The following is a 14,568-nucleotide window of genomic DNA, read 5'->3' as shown; positions in this document are numbered from 1 at the left end:
AATGCCCTGGAAGAGGAGTACATGAGCCTACAGTCAGTATTGGGCTGTTGGGCAATGGGACTGTGTTCTCTGGAGTGATGAACTTTTGGAATACCTTTGGAATGAGTTGGCGTTTGTGATCCAGAACTAATTACTCAACAGCAATACCTGACCTTGCTAAAGCTTTTTGGACTAAATGCTACATGCTCAGATGCTCACAATCAGGATCTAGTGGTAAGCATTCCCATAACAGTAGAGGCTGTAATTGCAGTGATGGGAGGGGGGAGGGGTCCCTGTTAATACTCTTGATATCTGAAGAAATGTTGGACAAGCATTTGTTTTTTTGGACATTTATTGTGCATATATATACTATAGGGCCAAAGGTATGTAGACACCTGACCATCACACTTGTATAAGCTTGTTGGAGATCCCATTCCAAAATCATGAGCATCAATATTGGTTTGGCGCTCTCTTTGCAGCTATAACCACCACTCTTCTGGGAAGGCTTTCCTCAGGATTTTGGAGTGTGTCTGGGAGTGTGTGCCCGTTCATGAGGTCAGGCACTGATGTTGGATGAGAAAGGCTGACTCACAGTCAATGTTCCAATTTATCCCGAAAGTGTTTAGTGGCGTTGAGGTGTTCAGTGGTGTTGGAGGCCACTGGAGTTCCTCCACACCAAACTCATCAAACCACCTTTTAATGGACAGGGGCACAGTCATGCTGGGACAGGAAAGGGGCTTCCCAAGCTGCTGCCACAAAATTGGAAACATATAATTGTCCAAAATATGTCCTTGTATGCTGTAGCATTAACATTTCCCTCCACTGAAACTAAAGATAATAGCCCTAACCCTGAAAAACAGCCTCAGACCATTATCCCTCCTCCACCAAACCTTACTGTTGGCACTCTGCATTTTGGTTGGTAGACTTCCCCTGCCACTGCCTGATAGTGAAGCATGATTTGTCACTCCTGAGAACACATTTACACTGCTCCAGCTGATCTTAGGATTGTATGCAGCTGCTTGGCCATGAAAACCCATTTCATTAAGGTCTGTAGTAAGTGGTGCAAGGGAGTAGTGGCATTCTGTGAAGCTGGGAATACACTACACAACTTTTAAAATCCTAACAGATTTCAAAAGTGGAGAGCATAACATACTTAAAGTTTGTCTTTAACAGAATTTCCTGTTTTAACTTGAGGACATGCACACAAGACGATAAGACAAAGAGGGTACAACATACATAATGAGTTTCGGCTACGAGAAGCACTCAAAATCCCAGACCTCCCCACTTATCACATAACACAAACAAAGCGAAACTGGACCTGACCTGTTTGTGCTGTTACCCACACACACACACACACACACACACACACACAAAAGAACTGTAGTGAAAACACAAACTAGGGATGAATATGGGGCTGAAACACAGATATCACAATCAGAGCTGCCGCAAAAAAAAAATGCTATGAACTGTCTGCTGTCTTGAAACTGTAAAGACAGTAATTATTTGTCTGAACTGGAATAAGCATCTCCTCTGTCTCTGCTGAAGAGAGATGTGCATGCATGTCACTCTTTACCTTTTTTCTTACTCCTTGCTCTCATATTGGCTGTTTCCTGAATCACTCATTCAGTTACACTGCTGACCAGCTAACGCTACAGGACTCGTGAATATTTTGAATAGTAAAAATTAAACATTTGAAAATATCAGAGGGCCTCCGATCACTTCAGAGTTCAGTCCGAGGGCTAAAGATTGACTTGTTTCTCCTGTCATGCTACCAGATCATCTGCGCGGTCAGTCACTTCTGACTGAACTCCCAACCTGTAAAATTGCTTTAGACTGAACATTTTTTGAAAATCTGGCTAGAAATTATGTAGTGTAAGCCCAGCTTCAGTTTGGACAGTCTCCCTTTGTGGCTGAGCTGTTGTTGCTCTTCCATTTTTTTTTACATTTTTTTTTCCATTGCAGCATCCATTTTAAATTAAATGCACTTAAAGTTGACCAAGGCAGATCTAGCGTGACAGAAATTTCGCAAACAGACTTGGCTATATAGTATGTGTGTGCATGCAATTATGTGGATCATTAAGGAAGATGTTATTAAATGGAATTTTGATTGGCTTATAATATATGGTAGAGCCTTGTTATTTAAGGTGTTTAAATGCCATTGACATTGTTCATACTGTGCTCATCTTCTTTCGGTATGACCTACTTACGTTCACAGATTGCAACAGATTCACATACTCAGCGGCCCAGTCATCCTAACCTTCCTTTACTGCCCATGGGATAAATAGCACATGGTAATGACAAGGTGCTTTCCCGGAAAAGGCAAGTGGGAGGGACTGAATTTACAGCGAGAAAGAGAAAGTGCTAGACTGTATAGGCTATAAATGGCTTCATGAAAACGCATGTAACAGTTCTACCAAGGGAGGAGAGTTGAAAGGCAATGAGGAATGTGGTGTCCCATGTGAAGTTTTTTTTCTTATTTCTGCCCTACCCTGTCATAGGGTTTGTTATTGATTTTTCTTACAGCAGTGGCTGACTGGCCCCAGCTGGATTTGTATCTGAGGTGTTAAAGCCTGCGCCAGCAGTGTGAAATGGTCCAGTACAGAAAAGGTGGCTCTTGTTGTAAACGGAAGAATGGTAGTTGTTAGAATTCTGGTTACGATTACTGAGGCGATTTATGGTGTTTGTTCTACTGCTGTTTGGCGATGCACTTTCCCAGTAATAATAAGGTTTCATTCCCGCTGATTATGCCTCTCTTGTCTCTAATGGTATGTTTTGAACATGGAGGTTTCCGCTTCTTGCTTTCCCCCAGAATGACTCTTTATTAAGAACGAGACGTGGGGGTTCTTCAGCACTGCTGTGGCTGAATGGCAGTTTGGGTATATTGGCACAGAGGGGAAGACTTAGGTGAAAGTAAAAGGCCTAGTCTTTTAGCAAGCACGGAGCATGCACAGAAGAAGTAAGCTTTAGTCAGAGAACATGTTTTGTGCTTTTAGAAGGACAGTGCTCACTCTGACAGCTAGGCTTATCTAACAAATCTAACCTTTCACAGTTATGTCAAATGCTGAAAAGTGCATTGAATATGCAGTAGCGCCCATGTTCATCAAAGTTGTGTAGAAGCAAGCCGTCGTACAGCATGGAAAAGAGGGGTGATTTGAGGGCACTTGATGAATATATATATCGCTGTTGTGGGAACCCATGTCATTTTGATCCATTTCTTTTATATATAGTATTTATATATATTACATTTATATATGTGTGTGTGTGTGTGTGTGTGTGTGTGTTTATATATATATATATATATATATATATATATATATATATATATATATATATATTAGTTTACTTTATGTGTGTAAATACAATATGTTTGCTAGTTGTGGTGTTAAGGCACTTGCTAAGGCTAACTTGCTAAGGCTAACATTTATTTGCACAAATTGAAAAAAAATAAACACAGTGAAAGCACAATAACTACTAGTTTCTTTAGTCTATACATGTAGTGTGAAGTGTGACGTGTAGTCGAGCTTTCCGCCCACAACACCACCCATTAAGATCTGCTTTCCTTCTTCTCTGCTTAGCAAAATTTGTCTCAGATCGATTCCTTATGGTTCAGACAGAATTTTGGCGGAATACGCTCGACCATCTGAACGCATCCTTAGACTGTAAACCTCGTGTGTTTGGTGGCCTTAAAAAGTAAGACTTATTTTACATGCTATCACTGTGTTTTCTCCCCTGTCCGCTGCAGTGTGGAGCAAAGGGAACAAAATAATACCCCCCCAAACATTTTGCTTACCGTGGTTTTTTTCCCACACAGTTACCTGAAAAAGAGGACTCTGCCTAAATCGTACACCCATACATAAGCAGTTTTTATACAGGCATCTACCTGCCACAGCAGCACACAGAGGCCCGCCCAGAGCCTTGTTCCAAGCATGTTCAACCAGCACACCTCAGCAGATGAGTTTTTATAGCACTTGCATGTTTGTAGTAAATGTGGTGTTAATGTAGGATATTACAATATATGTGGGACACTGGTATTCCCACATATACTCAAATGTTGGAATACTAGTGTCTTTCTGTGGTTTACATGAAATAAATCAGTAAATTAATAACATATTTTAACCGGTGGTAAATAAGTTTTTACTTTCACCAGGGCCTGTCACCACGGTAACTCTGTTAACAGTCACCTGACCCAAGCCTAGAGCCACTGAATGTAAAGTACTCAGCAGGCTCATGAGCCGTTGGTTATCCTCCACGAAATAATCTGCCTGGTGACAGAATGTATATTTTTTGGACTGCTAAATGTGTCATGATTGTGAGCTAAATGTCTCATGATTCATGATGCCTGATCCTCAAGCATTTGTCTATTTATATACAGTTGAGACATTTGAAGAACTAATAAAAATCTGAGTCTGCTTTATTATGATCATATTCATAATGTTTTTTGATGATTTAACCTCAAAACAAGCATTTTCAGCAGATTGTTTTGTTTTGAGTATTATGCTCATAGTTATAAGCTCGCCAACCAGATGTAAGTTTTATCATACAGATATGCCAGAGAAGTTGATGAATAATGAAACTGTTGGGGAAATTTGCATAGCTTCATTTTATGATCAGATTTGACTGAATAAGGCCCATCAAACTAGTCGAGTCTAAACGGACCTTCTGCTTTACTTAACGCAAAGTTCTTTTTGTGCTTTTCTAACTGCTGGAGCTCTCAGACAGACATTAAAAAATCTAGGTCTTGCCTAACTGAATCATTACTGTGATAATAATGAAATATGCTCTTTCTCTCTCCCCCCACCTTACCCACAACAAAGGCATTTATTCAGCTGACACATATATAATGAATTTTGTGTTATCTAAATTCAAAATCATGCATTGCAGTTTTCAAATCGCTTCCAAATGTGCACTGTTCAAATAACAAAAAACACCTACGCCTTTTCTGTCCAAAGCTGAGACTCGTCACTGGATGTGCTCGAGGCCACTGACTGGCTCCTACTCTCGGTCCCAGTGAAAGTAAAATAATAAATCCTTAATAACGTCCCATCAGGCAGAACCTCAGGGATGTGTGCGTGGATAATATATTTCACTCTTTGTCTTTTTTTTTCTTTTTTAGGTTCCCTGTTCCTCTGGCACCTTGGCTGTAAGTAGCAGAGTGACTGAATTGAGAGTGATGGGGTATAGGGTTGGGCGGTTTGTCGGTAATATGGTATACTGCGCTATGTTAAAATGATGACTTTAAAAATTATGGTGGTATTAAAAAATGTTGATGGTGTTTCAGAATCATAACGTCGAATTTCTATTCCATATCTGAATGGATTAATAAACACATTCCACTCATTTGGCACTAACAGAAAATTAAGGTCAAAGGCAGGAAAAACCTCAGAAAAACTAAGCATGATAGCAGCTCTGCCATGGTAAAGAGCTGCACATATCAGAACTGCACATTGTCTGCACACACCACAGAACATGTTTGATTTCAGCTTTCTCTCCAACACCAATCACTTGACTTTCCTCTATCCTCTAAACAGGAGTTATTTTAGCCTCAATTAGCCTGTGCTCTGTGGTGTAGTGTTTGACCTGCTAACTAAGCTCTCTCCCAAACACCACAGAAGTTGGATTTTGGCTTACTGTCTACCTTTACTCTGCCACACATTTTTGCCATCTAAATTTGTCTCAACAGAGCACCAGTTTTTGAGAATCAAACCTATACTGTTCAGGACTGTAGCCTGCTTGCTAAGCTAACGTTAAGGTAGCCTATCAGACTACACATCCAAACATCGCAGAACAGGTTTAATTTCGGCTTTCTGTCCGTTCAGCGGTTGCGCCACTTCACTCTCTCAGATTTGAATGATCATTTTTAGTCATCTAAAGTTGTGTCGATGCTTTACTTAGCCAGAATCTAACATGTTCTATGGTGGGCAGAGCTGTTACCGTGCTAGCAAAGCTAACACTAACAAGCTACTCTCTCCTTGTTGTCAGCACTGTTTAACATTTATCAGTTGTTTGGCAGATGGTTTGACCTTTATTGAGTGGTGGCTTAAAAATTGTGCGCTGTGTTCACATATTTTGTACCCATGTTGTTCAAAGCGAACAACTTTTTTCCAGTTTTGAAATATGCTTGGCGGTTTTTTTTTTTGGTTTTTTTTTGCACACAAATACCATCCTACACCATATACCCTGGTGAAATGTCAGGAAGGTATGAAAAAATAGATACCACTCAAGCTTAATGGGGTAGGCTGTGTGTGTGTGTTTTGTGGAGGGTGGGCCATTTCCTTTTCCACCTTCCAAAAGGAAGTGTGTTCTTAGTTTTGCAGAAAGCCGCTGAGAGGCAGAATTTGGGCGCACCGAGCTTTGCCAACTAACGTGACAAGCTGAGACTGCTTCTGTGCTCTGCTTAGCCAACTTAGTGCTTGCACACTGCAATACATCATGCAGTGACTGTGACATGAGTGCCAAAGGCTGCAATGATAGAGCCATTGCTTCACCTCCCACAGCCTTTTATTCTCTGGTAGGGATCATTGATGCTTGTAAACAGGTGTGCATGAAAAGACACTACACTAAAAGAAAGGGGAAAAAAACAACACAGTTGGGCATGAAGCTGGATGTCAGAGTGACAGATGTGGAACATGACTCTCATGGCATGTAACAGCTTTTAAAGGCCTTTAAATCGGTGTGGGTTTAATTTTTAAATGCGCTCTCGCAGTGCTCTTCCCACCTCTCACGCTGGGGAAGTCTATCCTCAGAGAGCAAGGTGAGAGGAGGAAGGAGATGTGTGCCTTTTTTTCTCATCTCCTATTCTCCTGAGCCTTCACATTTCTGTTTCCCATAAGTGCTATCAGGGTAGTTTTGCCTTCCAGAATGTCGTGGAAGTGAGTTACAGTTGTGTGATGGGGTTGATATAGATGTACCAAGATCTTCATTAAAGTTCTGCAGTGAGATTAGATCTCAGAGGTCCGTTGCCCTTGATGTTGCCTTTTTTTGAAGGCATTATAAAGTTAGGACAATCTGGATGGATCATCATACATAAAATAACTAGTGGTCACCAGCCTTGGTCTGGGACATCTCCCTTCCTGCGGAGTCTATATCCAATCCCAGTCTGCCACACCCGCTGCAGCTAATTAATTTCTTCAGAAGTAAGTGACTGACTGAATCAGATGCGTTTGTGTTGAATGTGTGGGGAGGGCAGCCGTCGTATGTGGTCCTAGATCAAATACATATCCAAGCTGCGTCCAGAAAACGTGAAAGTCACTCTTGTACAGATTTTGAAGTCACTGACGTTCAGAAATGACAGACAAACATGGAGCAATACCAGCATACTTCAAATTCTGTGTTCTGTTTGTATTTATATATTCTCTCTGTTGTGTATTTTGTACTTGGAGAAAAAAACACTTGGATTAGAAATTCATGCAAACGTGAATCAGCTGTGATTGGATGTGATTCAGGTGATTGTTGTGATTGGCTCAGTTTGCATAGTCGATCATTAGATTTAATGATGTTGAAAGGAATCAGCTGTCTCATTTCCTGCTCGTGCTCTGGTGGATCTCATATCTCTAATTGCTCCCTCCTTGATTCCTCTGACCTACCTCCTTCAGCCTATAACCCAGAAATTGGTCACCTTTAAGAATGTATCAATTCTTTAAATGCACTTGGATGAATCGAGGACCGAGGATATGTAAAGCCTAATCTTACGTTCTCACCTTGATTTCTCTTTCACTTGGCAAGTTAGCACTTTTTCACTATTGTGTGAGCTATTACAGCTAACTGTCAAACTTCTTACTGATTGGGTTTGACGAGAAACCAAGGGAAGTAAGATCAGGACGAGGATGTATAGGAAACGCACATCTGACATAGACATGCACGCTGATGATGGTGTTGATAAAGGCATGTGTTTCTTATCAGCAGATTTCTGAAAGTGATGTTGAGTGAGGGACGTCTCATTTGGTAAACATGCTTGGTGTCAATTCCTTTCTCCTCGCATCTCATCCTTGCATCTTTTCCATGTTTCCTCAGAGGAAAGAGATACGAAGAAATGGAGGCGAGTAAAGGATATGAGGATGAATGACTAAAGATATGAGATCCACACGTTCTGTTGCTTTCTTCTCCTCAATTCCTCTGCATTCATCTAGGGTAGAGGAGGACAGGAGCAGTAGCACGTTTCTGGACAGAGCCCTGATTTGTGGCCATGTGACCTTAATGAGAACAATTAGATTGAAATTTATATTTGTTTTTTTTGTTTCTTTTTTTTTTCTGCTTTATTTTTTCAACTGTGCATGCACCGTCATTCAGCGTTAACATGGCAGCAGCGTCTATCCTGACATTAGTGCTAGTAAACAGTGCAAAAGCAATGCTTTTGACCCTTTTTCATATGCGTCTTGCCCTAATAATGAACAGCTAAGAACTGTTCAAACAAATTATCTTTGTGACGAAGACTTGTTCTGCTGGTAATGGCATGTTCACACTGCATGATTTTAGCCTGCTTTTCCACTCGCTGACAGTGTTTGGAGATCACAGAGGAAAGCTCCAGATATGAATTGTTCAAAGACGTCATCTGAAGAGCTACAGCCAATGAGAGCACAAGACACAGGGTGAGCAGAGACCCAGGGGAAGAGTATCCCAGTCCGTTCTCTCACCCATATTCTTTTCTTATATTCTCTCTTCTTTTTATTCTTAACTACACATGTATGAACCATCAAGTCAGAAAAATCAGATCTGAGCTAAAAATCAGAATTGAACAATTAGGCTTGTAATATGAATGTAGCCTTAGAATTAGGGTTGAACTGTACGGGAAAGTAGATCTCCATGAGAAGGGTTGGTGACCGCTCCTGTCACTCTTCTTGTTCCTAAAGTAGGCTTTTAAAATGTATTTCCAATGCTGCAACTAGGGCTAAAATAACCATTGAAATAACCATTGCTACATCTGTCATGAACATGCTTACTCACATCCTGCAGCAGTGCCGCAGCAGTCTCTAGAGGGAGACTAGAAAACACCCCTTCTAATGATATGCCTTCAAAGTGTAAGGAACTTTTGAAAACTGCTTTGGGGTAGATTTTTTTTTTTTGTATTTGGTTGCTGTTGAATGCATATAGAAGGCAAATAGCTAATGTCACTGCTAGGTAGCTGAATATCTTATTAAACCATATAACAGAAGTAACTGTCCTGAAATCATCATTACAGTGGACAGAATGATCAAATGATGGAAATTGGTCACAGATCAGGTGAGGAGGACAACAAGCTAGAGGGGGTATTCAGACTGCAAGCATACCTTATTTGTTTCTGAAATTAGACCTTTTGAGATCACTGTCTGCACTGTTATTTGCAAGTGATTAGAATAGATTTGTGTGTCCAGACGTCACCAGCCTATCTGCCTGGGTTGCTGTGGTAACGACAGAGGCATCACAACCTCTGGAACCCCCTTTTCTTTCATAGCATGAGATATTTCTTGGTAAGTTGACTTGTTCTGGTAGGTTCCTTCCAGCTTTGCTTGTATAGAAGCCTCCCCAAAATTGCAAGCAGACAATTTATTTCTGCATCAGTTCACAGTTTTCTTGAATTCCAGCACTTCAGTGACTCTGAATTTGTTTGTCACATTGTGAGTGATGCAAAAGACTCTTTAAAGTCCAATTTGAGCAGCTAGAGTGCCCAGACTGAGACACATCTGTAAAAATCCACTTAGAATCACATTGTAAACCACCTCCAAGCGTGGTTTGGATTTGATTAGCCAAAACTGGATTTCGTGTATTTTTTGCTGTCCTGACTATCAAAATTATTGAAGTGACCAGGTGTAAACGGGATCTTAAATACTTAAATTACATACTTACATATTTACATAATTAAATACTTAAAACAATTAAATTGGGTCTCTCTTCTCTGCCTGGTAAGGTAAAACTTGTCGCAGCATTTATTTTGTGCTGAATAAAGATAGAATCACTGTTTTGTCTACAATTTTGTTTGACAAACAAGATAAGAGTTACACTTATGCTGGTTTGGATGTATTTATTGGCCTATAGATTTGTATCTATATATCAGTCAGGATTGATTGACACCACAGGGAGCATGAAACAAATAAACTCTAGTTGTAGGCTTCTTTTGTTTTAAGAGCTTTTTCTTCAGCGTACTATTACAAAATTCTGTAGAAGCTCTGCTGGTAAGTTTAAAGTAAAGCATACTCAGGTGGACCATGGCACATAACACCCCTTACCACATGCAAAGATTCTACATGTTGGTAGCATCAGTATGCTAATGTAAGGCCCTTTAACCAGTTGTGTTGGTTGTGTGAGCTCCCATGCAGTGTTGCCGTGGTGTAATAATGGGATTTGTGAATGATGAGGTCTAATAGGAGAGCCCATTAGGCAAGCACTGTAGTTTTCTGTACAGCAGCGATGAGGAGACTCACCGGGGGGTATTCATCTCTTGGTCTCTCTTAGCTTCCATTAGCATGATGGCTCACAGCTTCACTCCACACACTGTCTACAGAGAAACACTGCTGTTCCCTGTCTGCCACTTTCTCTTTTACTTCAGCCTTAGATAGCACCATGGGTGTCAAAGTAAAGTCACATCTTTTTGACCTTTTTGTGAGTGGGATCTGTTTCTGTGAGCAGCAGACAAATAGAGGCAAATGGATGAATGGACTGAAATCACTGGAATCAAAACGTCTGACTGCCTTCCAAGCCGTTTGCCAATTGGAAGGTTTTGTCATTTTGCGGATATGCGACAGTGGAAACAGAGGCCGACGTTGGTGTGTACAAAATGCAGCACCAAAGAAAGACTTTTGTGTAAATCCTCAATCAATGCAGGGATGGATCGGCTTAAGTTTCCGCTCTGTTTCTTTGCGCCTCCCCGCTGTCTCCTCCTTTCTGTGCTCGAGCTCTGTGCTACGAAGTTCCCCAAAGGTCAGGAAGGTTTGCTCTTTGGAGTAACCTTGGCTAAGTGGAGTGAAGGCACAGTCAGGCAATGTTGAGCCAATTTGCTGGAACAAAATGGCAGTAAAACCATAATTGTGCCTTAGAACCTGGTATCAGTCCGGCAAATTAATGAAGACAATATAATGTTTGAGTTTCAATAGCAGAAAAAAAAACATTGAAAAATTGGATTTCTGGAATGGAGCCATGTACCCTAGAGTCAGGTAGGAATTTTCTTTGAATGAGCAGTGTGTTATTTTTAGAGGGGTTAACACTGAGATATTGGTATGGTGGATTAGACCACTTCCGTCTGAATATTCCAGACTGCAGCGCAGTCGACCAGAGCCCTCAGCAGTATCTGTTTTCTGGATGGAGACATGCTGTTAGTTTTTTCCTGGCCTTTTTTTTCTAAAACTCAAACAAAACATGTGAATCACTAAGTAAAACCCTTCTGGTTAGCCCTAAGGTGGTCTTGCTGTGTTCTCCACCTCCTGGCCTTTCTGCCCCTGAGCCAAAATCTCGTCACTACAAAAGGAACTTGTTTATTTTTTCCTCTGGCGCAGACAATTTTTTTTATGAAGCGCACTTCACAATTACCATGTGCCAAGGGATAGGGCTCTAACAGGCAAAGACATGGGCAGGCAGGCAAGCAGAGCGCTAGCTAAATATAGAGCACATAATTAGCTATGGGGAGAGGGAGTTCAGTTAGGCTTGGTTGCAGATAGACTAGGAGGGCGCTAGTTGGCCAATTACAGAGTCATGGACCTTGGTGGATGTGAAGACACATTTTGTAAAGCTAAATAAATAAATAAGTAAATAAATTAATAACTGTTTACCCAGTATCGCAAGAGTAGCATGCCTTTGTGCCGATAAATAGGTTGGAGGCTAGCTTCCCTTTTCCATTGCATTCCATTGTTTAAGTTGCTAACTGGTAGAATCCTCTCAGCCACGTGGAGCTGGAGCTGCTCCATTTGAAATTTCAGTAACACTTTAACTGCAGGGCAGTATTTAAAGACTACATGACACCTACATAAGCTCATCCTGAAATTCAAATTGAAATGAACTGAAATAATTCTACATAAACATTTATAAAGGTTATTCCAATAGAAATTGTTTGTCATAAAGGCCGTTTTTGCCAAAACCTGTGTCAAGTGACATCAGTTTTTTCTGACTTTGGGTTGTGCATGACCCTTTTTTTGGGTGAAATGACATTGCATTGTATAACGACTGACATTGTAGCTTAGTGTACCTATATGACCAAAAGTTTGTGGACAACTGAACCTGTTAGCCCAAAATTGGAGGCATTTACCTGTCTGAAATGTCTTTGTTTGCTGTAGCATTAACATTCCTCTCACTGAAACTATAAGAGGCCTAGCCCAAACTCTGAAAAACAGCCCCAGACCAGCATCCCTCCTCCACCAAACTTTACTGTTGGCACTATGCATTCTCATAGATGGTATTCTCCTGGCATCTGCCATACCCAGAATCTTCCATTAGGCCGCCACATATTGAAGTGTGATTTATCACTCCAGAGAACACTTTTCCACTGCTCTAGAGTCCAGTGACGGCATGCTTTACACCACTCCAGCCATTGCTTTGCATTAGGCATAGTGATCTTAGGCTTGTATGCATCTGCTAGGCCATGGAAACCCATTTCATGGAACTGTCTGCAACTGATGTTGCTTACAGAGGCAGTTTGGATCCCTGTAGTTAGTGACGCAACACAAAATAGGCATAGTCATGAAGGGCTTATGTAGGTGTCATAGCCTAATTAACACTGTCCTTCAGTGTCCTTCCTTAAAGTGTTAGCAAAATTTAATTTCTTATAGAAACTAATCTTTGGTGTGCCAAGTTACAGATAATTTAAATTAGTTATCATTTGCCATCTGTTGCCTTTAGCTGAGAAATGAAGAAATGCAGTATGAATTGTAATAGACTGTGCACACTGATTTTTACTATAACTTGAAGAAAACATAAATGTTATTGGTAGACTGCGGTTTTATAGTCATCAGATTTATGATTGAGACTTTTTGATATTTGAAACTGTGAACTCCTGCCAGACTGATGAGGACAAGTTGCAGTTCATTCCAATTAAAATGAGACCCACATCATCTGCTATTCAGTTTGCTTTTAGCGGCTAGCACTCTGTGTTCTCCCTAGTTCACTGGCTTGAATTGTTGTGGTCAGAGAAGTCTTATCAAATGATGCACCACAGTGCAAGGGAGGTCAACCCAGATATCTGAGTGTTTTTCTGGGCCACATGAGTTTTCAGATGCATTCTTGTCTACCAAGAGGCATTTTACACCATTCTTTGAATTTCTCTTGCCATTCAGTGCATTTAGCATCTAAGTGGCAGTCTTTCCAGTAATAATGTCAATGCACCATTGGCCTTACTTATGGATAATGGAAAAGACAGCGCTCTCCGATCAGAACACATACACACATGCACGCTCGATAATAGCAGATGACACATGTAAATGCATGCGTGCAGGCGAACACTCTCTCCTAGCTGCGCCGTGGTTCTGACCTGAGTCTCTAATGGAGTAGTTTGAAGGGAAAGCTGAGTCCCCTCAGACCACTTAGTGGAGACTAAACTCCAGAAACCTAGTACAGTGCAGCACCACAGCCAGGCCTGCTGCGTGGGTGGGCAAGAGTCGGATCTGAATATCAAAGTCAAGCTGGGATCATTATCGGCGCTAATGCACTCTCTGTTAGGCTTGCTCTGCCCCTCACTTAGATTTCCTCAGAGAGACTAGAGGGCCAAGTTTACTCGCCAATTACGACTTCTTCCCGTCTCTACACAATGCGTGTTTTCATGTCTATCAGTCTATAAGGGTACACATTTAATTTCATTTAATGTATTCTGTAATGCATACATTCGCTGTAATGCATTTCGTCATGACCTCTTGGATAGCAGCGGCTGCTTGTAGAAATCATAGCCATTATGGAAGTAATATAAACACTTCTACAAATTGAAAGCAATAGCGTGTTGACAAATCAAGCATAATTTAGAAAATTGGAACAAGCCGGCTTATTGCTGTGTTTTAATAAAATCAGGTTCATATACCTGCGGCTATTATTAGGAGAAAAAAATGTTCTTCTCTTAAAAAAAAAACTGTGAAAATATCCATACCTTGTCATCACTGACAGTTCTGCTGCAGACCTTAAAGAACATCAACATTGCTGACAAACACTGGAAGGCAATAGTCACCCAAATCATTCTTGTTAATATGTCCCCAAAAACTTCTTCCAACCTGCTCAAATTGCATGAAACTGACTGCTGCATTTGGTTAAACTGTTTTTTGTTCATTTTTATATTCCCTGCAAGTTATACTATAGTTATGCTGTATACTAAACTACATCAACAAGTTTGCACAAACTTAATGAAAACTGTTGTTCGAGTAGGTTGTGCGAAGTTTTGAGGATGTATTTCCAGAAACAATTTGAGTACCTGTTGACTTTTAGTGTTTGTTTGCTATGTTGGCAGTGTAGCTTCATCACTAAACTAAAGAAGCAAAATTTGGACACCAGACATGTCTTGGCTGGTTGATTATATTTGGGATAAATAAAAATTGTTTAATGTTGATTTTTTGCTGAAGCATCCTTTTAAATGACGCTAATGGAAAGCTGAAACATCTCTGCCAGACTACTGGCTGCAGCTCTTTACCTCTTTGTCTTTTTAACCTCATG

The sequence above is a fragment of the Colossoma macropomum genome, unplaced genomic scaffold, assembly GCF_904425465.1.
Source record: "Colossoma macropomum unplaced genomic scaffold, Colossoma_macropomum, whole genome shotgun sequence".
In the NCBI taxonomy this organism is placed as follows: domain Eukaryota; kingdom Metazoa; phylum Chordata; class Actinopteri; order Characiformes; family Serrasalmidae; genus Colossoma; species Colossoma macropomum.
Note: the sequence above shows the minus strand (reverse complement) of the source record.